Below are 10,909 nucleotides of genomic sequence, written 5' to 3' on the forward strand. Positions count from 1 at the left end.
TCGGGAACATTGCCACAGGATGGGGACCTGGATGGGGCACATAGCCACAGGATGGGGACCTGGATGGGGCACATAGCCACAGGATGGGGACCTGGTTGGGGCACATTAGTACAAGATGGGGACATTACTACAAGATGTTTGCCATTATTACTATATGATGCTAATTGTAAGACAATTTTACTGTATGTGGCCAATTGGGGGAAACAAAATTGTAAAAATCAAAAAAATAAAAATAAAGCATGAAAAAATATTGGGCGCTAAAAATGCTATTTTATATGTAAACTAAAGTAAACACAAAAAAGTACACGTTTATTATCGCCACATCCATAAGGACCCAAGCTATAAAGAAATAAACAGGGCAAAAATGTTCAAAAGGTGTATACAAAAAAAAATGGTATCACTAAAAATGTCACATTGAACAAAAAATGCGGCCCCCCAAATTCTAATTTTTTCCATTTGCGGCCCATATACCCAGCCGAGTTTGAGACCCCTGATCTAGTGAATCCTGCTTTGAGCAGGGGGTTGGACCAGATGACCCAGGAGGTCCCTTCCAACTCTACCATTCTATGATTCTATGATTCTATGATATTGGAGTATTATTTTCCGTACTATAACAGAACCCAGAGGGTCCCCTTGCTTCCATTTGTATCAGACATACTGATAGGGAATGTAGATTGTGAGCCCTGATGGGGACAGCGCCCAGAATGGCTGTAAATTGTCTGAATTGTAAAGAGCTGCAGAATATGTTGGCGCTATATAAATAAAAAGATTATTATTATTATAAAGATTATTAGTTATGCAAAGGGTTGAAAAAACGCAGCATGTGAACATAGCCTAATAACTGTTCTTAAAAATAAACTATTATCACTTCTATTTTTAAAGCTTTTTACTCTGCGGCATATTTTCCACACCTGCCTAAAACTTTTGCACTGTACTGTATATGAGATGCTTTTACAAAAAGATGCAGTATTTTTTGATAGTATGATACAAATCACTCTTGCTATGTGACTCCCTATTTCTTAATTTAAGAATCCATGTAGTAATTTGCATTTCGACCTCTAGATGGTGACACCTGAATACTGCAGTGACAATATCTCCAAAATATCCTAGGTTAGTGATGGCAAACCTTTTACAGACCGAGAGCCCAAACTGCAACCCAAAACCCACTTATTTATCCCATAGTGCCAACACGGTCATTTAACCAGAATGCTGAGGTTTTAGTTTAGAAAAACAACTCATACATAGAGCAGGCGAGGGGAACCGAAAGCAGCCACAAACAGCAGCAGGGGTATGAGACTGCAGATAGAAAAAATATGCTCCCCCTTCCATCCTGGTATATGTTTGCCCATCCTTGTATATATGCTTCTCCCTCATCCTTGTATGTGCTACCCCCCATCCTTGTATATATCCTGCTCCCCATCCTTGTTTATATGCTGCTCCCCCATCCTTGTATATATCCTGCTTCCCCATCCTTGTATATATGCTTCTCCCCCATCCTTGTATGTGCTCCCCCAAATCCTTGTATATATGCTGCTCCCCCATCCTTGTATATATGCTGCTCCCCCATCCTTGTATATATGCTGCTCCCCCATCCTTGTATATATGTTGCTCCCCTATCCTTGTATATATTCTGCTCCCCCATCCTTGTATATATGCTGCTCCCCCATCCTTGTAGATATGCTGCCCCCCATCCTTGTATATATGCTGCTCCCCCATCTTTGTCGGAACAAAGAGGAATCTGCTACTAGTGAAAAGTTTCTGTGTTTTCTTATTAGGAGTTTTCCCTGGAGAAGGTGATGCATACCATGGAAGAAATGTGGGACTCCATAGCTTTTAATAAAGATAAAACCATATATATTTATATTATGCACAGCTACTACTTACACATACACACATGGAGTACAGGATATACAGACAATTACCACATACTACATACAGAATATTTCTCACTCTCTGAAAAAGTGTAAAATGCATAAAGGTGCATCCAGACACCAATTCTACAGCGCTGCTCATACACTGCAAAGAGTCTAAATACCTGTGGTCATCTGTGACTTGCACACACAAGTTAAGGTGGCCACACACAATAACCCTCTCCTCAATCCTGGTATATATGCTGGTCCTCCCCTCAATCCTGGTATATATGCTGGCGCTCCCCTCAATCCTGGTATATATGCTGGCCCTCCCCTCAATCCTGGTATATATGCTGGCCCTCCCCTCAATCCTGGTATATATGCTCCCCCCCTCAATCCTGGTATATATGCTGGCCCTCCCCTCAATCCTGGTATATATGCTGGCCCTCCCCTCAATCCTGGTATATATGCTGGCCTTCCCCTCAATCCTGGAATACATGCTGGCCTTCCCCTCAATCCTAGTATATATGCTGGCCCTCCCCTCAATCTTGGTATATATGCAGGCCCTCCCCTCAATCCTGGTATATATGCTTGCTCTCCCCTCACTCCTGGTATATATGCTGGCCCTCTCCTCAATCCTGGTATATATGCTGGCCCTCCCCTCAATCCTGGTATATATGCTGGCCCTCCCCTCAATCCTGGTATATATGCTGGCCCTCTCCTCAATCCTGGTATATATGCTGGCCCTCTCCTCAATCCTGGTATATATGCTAGCCCTCCCCTCAATCCTAGTAAATATGCTGGCCCTCCCCTCAATCCTGGTATATATGCTGGCCCTCCCCTCAATCCTGGTATATATGCTGGCGGTCCCCTCAATCCTGGAATATATGCTGGCCCTCCCCTCAATCCTGGTATATATGCTGGCCCTTCCCTCAATCCCGGTATATATGCTGGCCCTCCCCTCAATCCCGGTATATATGCTGGCCCTCCCCTCAATCCCGGTATATATGCTGGCCCTCCCCTCAATCTTGGTATATATGCTGGCCCTCCCCTCAATCCCGGTATATATGCTGGCCCTCCCCTCAATCTTGGTATTTATGCTGGCCCTCCCCTCAATCCTGGTATATATGCTGGCCCTCCCCTCAATCCTGGTATATATGCTGGCCCTCCCTTCAATCCTGGTATATATGGTGGCCCTCCCCTCAATCCTGGTATATATGCTGGCCTTCCCCTCAATCCTGGTATATATGCTGGCCCTCCCCTCAATCCTGGTATATATGGTGGCCTTCCCCTCAATCCTGGTGTATATGCTGGCCCTCCCCTCAATCCTGGTATATATGCTGGCCCTCCCTTCAATCCTGGTATATATGGTGGCCCTCCCCTCAATCCTGGTATATATGCTGGCCTTTCCCTCAATCCTGGTATATATGCTGGCCCTCCCCTCAATCCTGGTATATATGGTGGCCTTCCCCTCAATCCTGGTGTATATGCTGGCCCTCCCCTCAATCCTGGTATATATGGTGGCCCTCCCCTCAATCCTGGTATATATGCTGGTCCTCCCCTCAATCCTGGTATATATGCTGGCCCTCCCCTCAATCCTGGTATATATGCTGGCTCTCCCCTCAATCCTGGTATATATGCTGGTCCTCCCCTCAATCCTGGTATATATGCAGGCCCTCCCCTCAATTCTGGTATATAAGCTGGCCCTCCCCTCAATCCTGGTATATATGCTGGCCCTCCCTTCAATCCTGGTATATATGCTGGCCCTCCCCTCAATCCTGGTATATATGCTGGACCTCCCCTCAATCCTGGTATATATGCTGGCCCTCCCCTCAATCCTGGTATATATGCTGGCCCTTCCCTCAATCCTGGTATATATGCTGGCCCTCCCCTCAATCCTGGTATATATGCTGGCCCTCCCCTCAATCCTGGTATATATGGTGGCCCTCCCCTCAATCCTGGTATATATGCTGGCCCTCCCCTCAATCCTGGTATATATGGTGGCCCTCCCCTCAATCCTGGTATATATGCTGGCCCTCCCCTCAATCCTGGTATATATGGTGGCCTTCCCCTCAATCCTGGTGTATATGCTGGCCCTCCCCTCAATCCTGGTATATATGGTGGCCCTCCCCTCAATCCTGGTATATATGCTGGTCCTCCCCTCAATCCTGGTATATATGCTGGCCCTCCCCTCAATCCTGGTATATATGCTGGCTCTCCCCTCAATCCTGGTATATATGCTGGTCCTCCCCTCAATCCTGGTATATATGCAGGCCCTCCCCTCAATCCTGGTATATAAACTGGCCCTCCCCTCAATCCTGGTATATATGCTGGCCCTCCCCTCAATCCTGGTATATATGCTGGCCCTCCCCTCAATCCTGGTATATATGCTGGACCTCCCCTCAATCCTGGTATATATGCTGGCCCTCCCCTCAATCCTGGTATATATGCTGGCCCTTCCCTCAATCCTGGTATATATGCTGACCCTCCCCTCAATCCTGGTATATATGCTGGCCCTCCCCTCAATCCTGGTATATATGGTGGCCCTCCCCTCAATCCTGGTATATATGCTGGCCCTCCCCTCAATCCTGGTATATATGGTGGCCCTCCCCTCAATCCTGGTATATATGCTGGCCCTCCTCTCAATCCTGGTGTATATGCTGGCCCTCCCCTCAATCCTGGTATATATGCTGGCCCTCCCCTCAATCCTAGTATATATGCTGGCCCTTCCCTCAATCCTGGTATATATGCTGGCCCTCCCCTCAATCCTGGTATATATGCTGGCCCTCCCCTCAATCCTGGTATATATGGTGGCCCTCCCCTCAATCCTGGTATATATGCTGGCCCTCCCCTCAATCCTGGTATATATGGTGGCCCTCCCCTCAATCCTGGTATATATGGTGGCCCTCCCCTCAATCCTGGTATATATGCTGGCCCTCCCCTCAATCCTGGTATATATGATGGCCCTCCCCTCAATCCTGGTATATATGCTCCCTCCCCCCCCCCAGTCACTGTGCATCACATATTAATAAAAAAAATAAAAAAAAAACACATAATAAACCCTCCTCCTCACCTTCCTTCTTCTCCCGCGCAGCGTCCTCTCCTGTAGTCGGCACATCTAGCTGAAGTGTATTGCAGCGCACGTACTAGCCAGGCCCGAGCGCGCTGCAGTACACGCTGCCGGCCAACATCATATGCCCCGTCGATTGGCCAGCAGACGCTGGCCTCTAATTGGCCGGCCGAAGTCATGCTGGCCTCTGATTGGCCGGCAGCCGCTGATTGGCCGGCCGAAGTCATGCTCGCCTCTGATTGGCCGCCCGCCGCTGGCTTCTGATTGGCCGGCAGCATGTATTGCAGCGCACGGGCCTGGCTAGTTCGTGCGCTGCAATACCCTTCAGCTCGATGTGTTTCCGTCCGAGAGAGATCGCACATCTAGCTGCAGTAGCGGAGCTGGTGCCGGCACTCGGCGGCTCAGAGTTCTCCCCGCCGGCCCGATCCAGTAGCGCTAGTGCTGCGGCCATGGTGCCCCCCAGGAGGGCTCTGCTGCCCCCTCTGCACGCTGCCATAGGTTCCCAGCACTGGTGTAAAGCATTTCTTCTTTTACAGCTGACGACCCAAAATTGGTGATTTTATGAAAAAAAAAAAAAAAAATGGCCAGTCTGCATTATATATGGTGGAAGTGAGAATGTATCATCTGGATAGGGGGTGGTCTTCACAGAGGGGTCTATGAAGAGATGTCACTTTATAAGAAGCACATAGCATGGAATACCGGGGGGAAGCCTTCTGGCTCCTTATGTTGCTCCAGTCCGGAATGCTCCACTATGGTCCATCCTTCTATAGTTCTTCTCTTACACTTTCAGCTGGTCGGTATATGGACGTATTCGCTCTATGCTGACAGGCGCTCCCTTAGTATAGCCCATGTAATGCACGGCACCACAATGTTGTAGGTTCTGACTACTGTGTAAAAAAACACCCACCCAGAGACCGGCCATAATCTTATAGTCTGGGTGTGAATACGCTGTAGGTAGAGCTACACTTTTGTTGTGGAAATTTTGGTCATTTTATTTACCTTTTTGCATTTACCCAAATGAGGCTTGTGAGAAATCCTTAAATATGCTGCAGATTTCCCCTGTATGATGCTGACCAATCATAAGCAAGCAGCAACACTCAAAGAAAAGAAGAACAAGCCCCCACCATAGCTCAAAGCGGGTTTCTTAGGGTATAAAGCTACGTTCTCACAATGAGTTTTTAGTGAGTTTTTTCGCTGCATATTTTAGAAATAATGCAAGTAACCTATCTTAATGGGTGCAGAAATTCTACAACATCAAAAACTCACCAAAAGCTCAACGTGGGAACCTAGCCTAAGATGTATAATGATGGAGAGTCCTGATCTCCGGGTCTAACCTTCTGCATGATTAGAAAGCAGAGGTAACAGCTCTAAGACAAGGAAGGAGCCGCACAGCTGAGTTTCTCTGTGTCACATTACAAACCCTTTTATTGACTCTCCTGATTATGGAGTGTGCCAGTATCACACTTATGTCTTCTGTGCTAAAGCAACTTGTATTCTCTCTGCAGTGATATTAGGCTGTTATTACACCTCACACAGGAGCAGTGTGTTCTGGGTTACTTCTATGGTGAAATGTAATGACAGTCTGCTCTAATCTCACTGCAGAATGAGTACAAGTTGAGCACAACGGATCTAAGTGTGATACTGACACTGTGCTCTCATTTCTGGACAGGCAGTGTGGGATAGGCGCAGTACAGCAGAGGTGAGAGTGCCATAAGAGGAGGAGAGCTGTTAGAAAGGTTTGTAATGTTGCACAACTAAACTCTCTTGTGCTGCCCCTTCACCCACAGAGACCTTAACTGAAAGGTATTAGTCAGTTGTGTGCTCTAATCATGCAGGAGGTTAGCCCAGGAGACCAGGTCTGTATCCTTACATCTTAGACACTGAGAAATCTGCTCTAAGCTATGGTGGGGATGTGATCATCTTTCTTTTCAGTGCTGTCGTCTGCTTATAATTGGTCAGCATCATGCAGGGAGAAGAATTTCGCACCCCCAGTGAAAACTCTGATAACATCTACTTGGACTTAATTTTTTTAACTCATTTGGCGCCAAATACTTTCATTGCTAATATCTCCGCAAATGAAAGATAAAATAGAAAAAAAAAACATGAAAATTTGGTGACAGGTCCTCTTTAGGATGAGACAACCCCTTTAAATGTAAGAATTGAATTTTAGTCGAAAAAATGTATGCAACAAAAATGCCACATGTGATTTGATCCAAAAACATGCTGCATTTCAGGATGAGAAAAGCAAGTATTTGCAACAAAAAGTTAAAAGGGGTGTTCACTGTTATGATATTGATCACTTATACTTAGGATGGACCACCAAGATCAGATTGGTAGAGTTCCAACACTCTGCCACCCCATTGATTCCATGCTGGAGCTGGTAACAGCTGATTGGTGGTGTTAGGATTTGGACACCTATCAATCTGATACTACTGACTTATATTGATGCCTTCTCCTAATTGATAAGTGGTAGCATACCCCTTTAAAACAATACGTAGTTTTTATTTAGTTGTAAGATGAAAGTGACTCTACACATTAAGGCGTGTCATGGTCTGAGCACAAAATGATTCTAAGATTAGTTGCTGGCCTCTTGACCCGAACTTAAGAGCTTAAGGCCATGTTCATACATTCAGTAATTTGGTCAGTATTTTACCTCAGTATTAGGAAGCCAAAACCAGGAGTGGAACAATTAGAGGAAAAGTATAATAGAAACACGTCACTGATGAAACTTACTGAACGTGTGAAGGTGGCCTAATAGAGACGCTGTGGAGAAGGACAGGAGCGCACACAAAATAGGGCAATAGCGTCTGATAAGGGGTCGGGATAATTGATGGCAGCGCTCACCTAGAGGTGTTGTGTGCAGTCACCACAGCTATAATGGTGTAGAAAGCCGCTGCTGCCCTGTGGCTGGAGGAAAGGTTCTTCAAGAGGTGGAATGGCAAAAATGGAAGCTGGCACATTTAGGTGGGCTGTGCTGCGGGAGTGAAGAGCTTGTTTTTTTTATACCTTGAGAAAGGCCCTGGTCCATTGCAGAAACGCATTGATATTAATAAAAAACGTTTGGGAATCCCAAGGCTCTTCATTCCCACAGTGCAGCCCACCTAAACGTGCCAGCTTCCATTTCTGCCAATGTGGCCTAATAGACGTATATGAGGCTGTCAAAGATCGGGGCAGGAGACTCGCAAACAGCTTGTGCATCACGATCTATGACACACAGATGTGTGAATACGCCATTACTCTCATATAAGATTACCTGCATCAAGTTTCAAAGGAGCAATTGTAACCCTCTTTCAATTATTCAAAGGGGTTTTCCCACAAACAAAATTAATTTTAATCAATAGATCTTGGAATAATAATAAGTTCCACAATTGGATGTGTTTAAATAAAATGTTCCTGTGCTGAGATAATCTTAGAAATATGCCCCTGCTGTGTACTGTGTAACGTCTGACCATACAGGAACATGGTCTGAACATACCTCATCTCCTGGACGGGGAGGATGCAAGAGAGTATACAGACATTACAGCAGGGGATCACAGCCGATTCTTTATGTGAGGTAAAACAAGTTTTTAAACAGGCAGGGAAATGTTTTACCTCACAGAATCAGCTGCCATCCTGTGGTGTCCTGTCTGTATACTCTTTTGCTTCCTCCCATGGCCAGCTGTGTTCATGGGAGGTCCATTATGCATTCATTTGCTTTTCATGGCAAAAAAGGTGCAGCATGCAGCGCTATTCCTACCATCCAAACAATGCAGACCTCGAAGACCACTCAGCAGCTTGCGTCAATGGGATCCAGGGGTGCCATATGGCAATGGATCCGCAGGGATCCAGCATTGAATTTTATTTCCCCTAATAACTGACTTAATGATGCCCCTTCAAACACATCAGATGACTGTATGATGCCAAGAATACAAATAAAGTAAAGAGCATAATTGCTGTCCAGACACTGAACAAGCAGGCTATGCAGTAAAATTAAGAATGATCAATGTAGATATGGAAGAGAATAAGGTATAACTCAGGGCCAGTGCAAGACAAGCAATTCTATCTAGTAACAAAGTTGCTCAATTTATTATGTAGATTATAAATGGATGTAATATAAAATTGTTTTGCGGATGAATCGCTGCTCTGAGTGTTAGGTTTTCAAAGTGGTAAAAGGGTTTATCTGCCAGTAATGATATTTACCTGGGGACATCCACCTATTGGAGACAGGCCATTAAAACTGGCCAAACTTTCTCCTTACTTTCTTGGCCACTGAGGGGCTTTTTGGACTGCAAATGGTTGATAAGTGTTGGTAAGAGTTTTTGAAGTATATATGTCATAAGTGTCTATGGTTGGAGAATCCCTTTAAAGAAAAACATTGGTCAACAATTTTAGGAATTGTAAGGAAGGTTAGAAGATGTTTGGCTACGGTCACAGTCTGGTGGTTTCGCATTTTATATAATTTAGGCTTTGCATGTGTTAGTTCACTATATCGCACCTCTGATCTCTCTATTGGACCATGTAAAACATAAAAAACCTATCGACAGGAGAAAGGATCTGCAGGATCGGTGATGGTAGTTACTGGGAATCCCACCAATCACTAGAGTGGGGATTCCTATCCTCTCTTATGGAGGAAATAGTATGGAGCCGTTGCCAGGCATGCGCACTGCCACACTCCATTCAGTGTCTATGGGACTGATGGGGACAGCCGAGAACATCAGCAGCCGCGTATATATATATATATATATATATATTTATATATATATATATATATATATACGCGGCTGCTGATATATATACAGTACAGACCAAAAGTTTGGACACACCTTCTCATTTAAAGATTTTTCTGTATTTTCATGACTATGAAAATTGTACATTCACACTGAAGGCATCAAAACTATGAATTAACACATGGAATTATATACTTAACAAAAAAGTGGGAAACAACTGAAATTATGTCTTATATTATAGGTTTTTCATAGTAACCACCTTTTGCTTTGATGACTGCTTTGCACACTCTTGGCATTCTCTTGATGAGCTTCAAGAGGTAGTCACCGGAAATGGTTTTCACTTCACAGGTGTGCCCTGTCAGGTTTAGTAAGTGAGATTTCTTGCCTTATAAATGGGGTTGGGACCATCAGTTGTGTTGTGCAGAAGTCTGGTGGATACACAGCTGATAGTCCTACTGAATAGACTGTTAGAATTTGTATTATGGCAAGAAAAAAGCAGCTAAGTAAAGAAAAACGAGTGGCCATCATTACTTTAAGAAATGAAGGTCAGTCAGTTTGAAAAATTGGGAAAACTTTGAAAGTGTCCCCAAGTGCAGTTGCAAAAACCATCAAGTGCTACAAAGAAACTGGCTCACATGAGGACCGCCCCAGGAAAGGAAGACCAAGAGTCACCTCTGCTTCTGAGGATAAGTTTATCCGAGTCACCAGCCACAGAAATTGCAGGTTAACAGCAGCTCAGATTAGAGACCAGGTCAATGCCACACAGAGTTCTAGCAGCAGACACATCTCTACAACAACTGTTAAGAGTAGACTTTGTGCAGCAGGCCTTCATGGTAAAATAGATGCTAGGAAACCACTGCTAAGGACAGGCAACAAGCAGAAGAGACTTGTTTGGGCTAAAGAACACAAGGAATGCACATTAGACCAGTGGAAATCTGTGCTTTGGTCTGATGAGTCTAAATTTGAGATCTTTGGTTCCAACCACCGTGTCTTTATGTGACGCAGAAAAGCTGAACGGATGGACTCTACATGCCTGGTTACCACCGTGAAGCATGGAGGAGGAGGTGTGATGGTGTGGGGGTGCTTTGCTGGTGACACTGTTGGGGATTTATTCAAAATTGAAGGCATACTGAACCAGCATGGCTTCATTAGGAGAATATTTCTGTGTGAGCACATTTAAAGGAGCAGGTGAGATTAGGGTCCCAGCACTATACACTCGCTCTCTTTCTTATTTGTGAGGTATGTACAAGGACCCTTCTTCACTGATAAAGCCATGTACAATA

Source organism: Phyllobates terribilis, unplaced genomic scaffold, assembly GCF_046119375.1.
Source record: "Phyllobates terribilis strain yellow unplaced genomic scaffold, ASM4611937v1 Scaffold_158__1_contigs__length_4374303, whole genome shotgun sequence".
NCBI lineage: Eukaryota > Metazoa > Chordata > Amphibia > Anura > Dendrobatidae > Phyllobates > Phyllobates terribilis.